The sequence below is a fragment of the Papaver somniferum genome, chromosome 11 (assembly GCF_003573695.1).
Source record: "Papaver somniferum cultivar HN1 chromosome 11, ASM357369v1, whole genome shotgun sequence".
Lineage (NCBI taxonomy): Eukaryota > Viridiplantae > Streptophyta > Magnoliopsida > Ranunculales > Papaveraceae > Papaver > Papaver somniferum.
In genome coordinates, this window is record NC_039368.1 from 105295138 (window position 1) to 105300986 (window position 5849).

Below are 5849 nucleotides of genomic sequence, written 5' to 3' on the forward strand. Positions count from 1 at the left end.
TACTATTCTTTCGTATATTCCAGTCTTAACCCTTTTTTCTGCTTGATATGATATAAATTTCACGTTTGTAATTGTTACAGGTTATTGTGAGTGAAAAGCTTAGGGAAGCTCGTGCAAAGTCAATGAAGTTCAAGGATGGATACATGATTTCTTCTGGTCAGCTAATTTACGAGTACATTGATTCAGCCGTTAGACACGTCCTACTTAGACTGGTCAGTTTCTACACCATTTATTGTTACTAACTTAAACTGTATATTTCATTAGTATATTAATTGTTGTTTGGTTTACTTTTGTTTGTTTCATTTTTGTTTAGAGTGAGACAGTGGAGAGTATGAGGTGATGATTAGATAATTTCCATATTGGTTTGATTGTGGAAACGGTGACATAAATGTATTCCGTCTATCTGATCATTCTCTCCAGTCCTACTAAAGAGCGCCTTTTTTATGTTTTACTTCTTTTGTTGTGTGCCGAGTTATATTTTCTTTATTTCTGGAAATTCCATTCATCTTCTAACTTAAAGTTCATTGTTGTTTTTTTTGTTGAGCAAGGTGTTATTGGCATCAAGGTCAAGAACATGTTGGATTAGGATCCTAAAGGAAAGAATGGTCCAATGACTCAATTGCCTGATGTTACCATCCACCAACCTAAGGTTGAAGAAGACTTCGTCAGGACTTCAATGATGGCTCCTACCGAAATAGAAATGGCAGTTCCCACACAAATGATAATAACTTGAATGGGATGCGGTTTCCAGATTCATTATGATCTGGCATACAGTGTGTCATTACTGCTCATGTGGATGATGCTTATGTCTACATGCCAACTTCAGAGTTCAAGTATGTTAGTAATGCTGTCGGAAGTTTTATTACATGGCCCAAGGATCGATTAGTGTTCCCATATACATCTTCATAATCTTTTTGGAGTGTGTTTAGAAAACTTAACTTTTGTATCACTGCCATTTTTTTGAATGTATGTGGTTAATACTAGTAGGTTAACTTGAATGAATGTAAGTGTATTGCGCTGGCAGGTTAATGTGAATGTGAAATACTTTCGGCAATCCAGTTTCAGCTATAATTTTTTTTTTCAAAATAGTTTTATGCACACAACTTCTAATAAAAGTTGTAGTTACACATTCATTTACAGAAAACAGAAGTTGTTACTTCAAATATTACAACTGTTAAGGGTATTGTAAAAACAAATCTTGCAACATAAGTAGGAGTTGTTCAGTATGGTTGTACAACTCTAGGAAGTGTAATGATAGTAGTATTCACAATACTAATCGATGTTGTCTTCCAGTTTTCGACTACGAAACAGTTACTTTACAACATAAGTTTGTGTTGTCCAAGATAGTTCGACAACTCATATAGGTGTTGTGCAAATATTATTCATAATACTGGTAATTGTTGTTGCATATGCTTCTACGATATGCTACTTATGTTGTCCACGATTGTTCTACAATACAAGCAAGAGTTGTGTTAGGTTATCAAAAAAAATCGAAAGAGAATCACAACATTGACAAACTATTGTCGAACCATGAATCACATCACCCTTTACAACACTTGTCAACTATTGTAGAAAAACTTGGACTTTCTACAATACCCCTGTTCCACAATGCATGAAATGGAGTTGTCGTAGGGGTACTGCAACTCTTATCTTGTGTCGTCAATGATGATTTTTCCCGCAGTGACGCCATACTCCCAGCAGAAATCAAGATTCCTTCAGCAAGGATCGCCACATCCAGTGGAGTACAATGGGATGAAGTAGAAGTGTCCAACTCAAGAATCGCCGAAATAAACATGCTTGAGTCAAGGAGGGCTAAGGTAGAAAAATACGTGGAGGCATACAAACAAAGGATCTCCAAAGCTTACAACAAATTGGTAAGACCTCGAACATTCCAAGTAGGAGATTTGGTGCTAAAGACAGCAAAACACATTCAACAAGATATGTTTGCTCCCAAGTTCTCTCCGAAATGGGAAGGACCGTATGTAATCATCAAGGCGGTATCCAGTGGATATTACAATATCTTAGCTATCGACGGAGGATAGGAAGGAAATATCATCAACGGTAAATGGCTCAAAGAATATTATGCTTGATCCGTAGAAAACCACTACCTTTTCATCATTTCAAGCATTTCTCAAACTGAAATTTATATTCCTCCAAATAGTGTGCAAAAGCTCCTTTGTTCATTAAACATTTCATAAATGAACAAAAAATTCTTTCATACCATGATCAATTATTCTACCTAAAGAAAAATCCTAAACCTATTCGAAAACAACAATCATAAATGCTCACTCAGAGTAAGCCATCCAACAAAGAGTAATTCTTAAAAACAGCCATGTCAAGCTTCTTCTGAAAGTTTCTGGTCTTCACTTTCAAGTCCTGGACAACCTTCTCAACTCTTGCTGACTCCAAGGAAAGTTACTTCTCCTCTTCCAAGAAAGCAGTTGTGGTAGAAATCACATCAGCAGCAGCCACAACCCTGTGAATTTTGATCATATCGAGCCGACGACGAATCCAGCCTATGTTGAACCGCAAGATTTCACAATTTGAAATCATTTCATCCCACCTGTGCAGTTCATGATTCTTGACATCTCGCAGATTCATCTCATTCATCTATTCAATGATCTGTAACAATCCGGCAACCGTAGTCAGAAGGATCGGGAGAAAGCCTCTCCATATTTCTGTCGTAGCAATGTGCCCATACCGTCTCCAAATTTTGGTATACTTAGGTACGTGACATTTGGGAATGACGAATCCAAATACCACCTAATTATTTGGGAAAATATTGGTCATGGGAGCTTCAAAGGGGTGTTCAGCTATTGGATACTCGTGAACGTGAGCTCTAACCCCAGCCTCCACGGAATCAGTAGAGTCTTCGTCAACACGGTCGCTGCTATCGTCAACCACGACCACGGACTTCCCATTTCTCCTCTTTCTAGCAACGACAACACGAACATCAACCTGCGATGAAGTAAAGGAGTGTTTGATTTTATTGAACATCGAGCATGGAAAACCTCAGCTGAGAAGTTATGGAGTTACTTACGGATGCTCCAGCTTCAGCATGAGCTGACCTATACCGGGCAGGGGCTTTAACAGTCCGCTTAGGCCTTAAATTATGCGAAGAAGAGGGATTCTTCTGATCATCCTGCAATAAGTTATTCTTCTATGATCAATAATTCAGATCAAATGAAGATGAAGAAAATATATATAACGACTTACTGAGGCAAACACTTCTACTTCATGCTTTGATTGAGGTTCGTTTCGAGAAGAAATGCTACTGCTGGACATGGCGGCGAGAGGTATGATTGTGAACAAAATTACTTCTGATAATGCACAAGGCAGGAGACGAGATGCTGTTTAAATAGAGAAAACCTAGACACTAAAAGTCTTGATGCTTATCCTATGGTCAAATATGTTACGGTTTTTATTGAAACCCTAACTTTCGAATAAGAGTATATCCGGTAATGTAGAAGAAATGCGACATACTGGGGACTGATAGCTCGGGCATGTTCAACATGGCAATACTGGGGACTGATACTTCGGATGTAATCAACGTTGCAACCGTGAATTAATGATCTGACAGGCCGCGTTCTCCTAGCCGGTTCGTATAATCGCACTCCATGGATAATTATTGTCTACACGGACATTGGTCTATCCTATTCAGTTGGATGTATAAGGAGATTTGGAAAAAATACAACAAGGGATTATGGTTCAGAAAATAATTTCTGAAGAAACGTCTCTACAGCAAAAAACTTCTCAAGTAACCAGAAAATATCTACTTCGACAAAAAAAAAAAAATCTCAGAGAAATTCATGAGCAAGACTAATCATCGGATTCGCCGGAGTCATCAGATTTGTCAGAATTGTCGGATTCATCATCATCATCTTTCGCGGAATCTTCTTCGAGTTCTTCATCGGAATCATTATTTGAGAAGTCTGGGTGAATATCATGATCATCATCCATCATTTCCCAGTACTCTTCTTTTTTGCTCAGCTTCAAGGTCAGCTTTGACCAGTTTCTCGATCTCCCTGGTACACCTGTCTGGTTTAATCTTGAGGTCTCGTGATACCCACACGGGTTCATCTTCCGAAGCATCAGAGTCAGAGGGTACACCGTCATCTCGAGATCGAAGTTTCTCCTCAGCTGCTAGCACTATGCGCTGGACTCGGTCTCTTCTTCGTCGACAATTATCCATCATGTCATCCTCGGCTTTTCTCTTCATGAGCTCGGCATAAGTGACTCTGCGATTACTAAGAGGCGCACTAGGATTTGATTCCTCAACACGATTTGTCTTAGCACGTGTTTTAGCCACAGGGATCCTGTAATCCTCTTCAGAAGAGCTGGAAGAATAGTTATAATCATAATCGCTGCTGCTGGAAGTCACCATTTTCTGGAACCAGGAGCACATAATCACGGATATGCTGATAATAAATCCATTGCAAAAATGGTAATCCTTAACTCTTACCTCTTTACAATTCCACTAGCACAGTGATTGTGATATAAGAGTTAGCACTCCGAAATTAGTTCGTTCCTTGAAACCTGCAATGACGAACAAAGCTTTATCATTTGAAAATCGAAACTGATTTTCATAAAATCATGAACACAATTTTCATAGTATAAACATCCACAAATGAGCTATGGAACTTGCACCAAGACAATATTTCACCATAAATAAATTTTCTAACTTCAAGGGTTACTCGAAATCCATATTTTGATTTTACGAAACAATAATTAACGTGAATAATTCACGTAATTTTTTTTCAAAACCTTTATTTACTCACGTAAATAAATATGTGGCATTATATATGTCACGGTTTCATAAAAAATAATAATAATAATCCGTGAGCAGGTCACGATTTTATAAAAAATCTTTTTCCTTCGTAGGATTTATTTCGATTTTGTGAAAGCTTCTTTCAAGATAAAGTTTTGGTTTTCATGAAATCTCATAAGCAAAATTTTATCACTAGACACAGGTCTATGTATAAAAAAATCTCTCCTAGGTCAGGGGTTATTGCTAGTTTCTTAAACTAACGATCGAACGAACATACGTTTTCTAAAAAACAAGGGTTTTCTACAAAACTCACACTCATATATACACATGTATATATTTTCTTCATGACCAAAGCATGAACAAATCATGAAACTTCTGAAAAAAAGAAAGAATTGCGTACCTGTCGGTGCCGGCCGGAAATTGGCCGGACGGTGATCGGACGGCCGACGACGGTGATTTCCGGCGAATTTTCCAGCTCTCTTCTGCTGCTGACGTGAAGGGAGGAAGAAGATGAAGGTAGTGGTCGGACATGTGAGGAGAAATAAAAAAAAAGGATTAATTCCCTTTTATATCAATTTTTATTTCCAAAACCTAATTTCACAAGGATTTCCTTTTCGGGTCGGGCCCGTGAATCCTAATTCGATCAAGGTCCCATCACCAAACCAGCGGTTCAACACCAATTTATGCTCATTAGACGACGCTCTATCATGCCACTGGGACTTTCGTTCAAACCATATCCCCTCGCACAATTGAAAATCCGGTAACATCTTATCTTATTTTACGGCTAAGTTCAATTACTTATTTCGTTCATAACTGGAAAATCACCATTCAATGCTGACTGAGGAACATGACTGTCCCTCACTAAGCAGGAGACCTAATGTAGATGGTGGATTTTTGACAAGGACTAAAATCGTAAAACCATAATTATAGTACTCCTGATCCAGCATTCAGATGAGTGTTGAGACTCATGTCTCTCGTCGAAAGCATGAAAGCTCATGCCACAAAATCTCTGACTGAGAATGATGTATCTCAGAGCATATGTGGATGTGCAGTCTCTCAGCTGAGGCAACGACATATCTCA

At 38.3% G+C, this 5849-nt stretch overlaps 1 non-coding gene across 1 annotated transcript; it reads left to right on the forward strand.

Moving 5' to 3' along the window:
* The first annotated feature begins 329 nt into the window (after positions 1-329).
* LOC113325621 lies at positions 330-413 on the forward strand. The gene has a single exon (XR_003348082.1). It is a non-coding gene; the product is annotated as a small nucleolar RNA Z102/R77 (small nucleolar RNA).
* Positions 414-5849: the final 5436 nt, after the last annotated feature.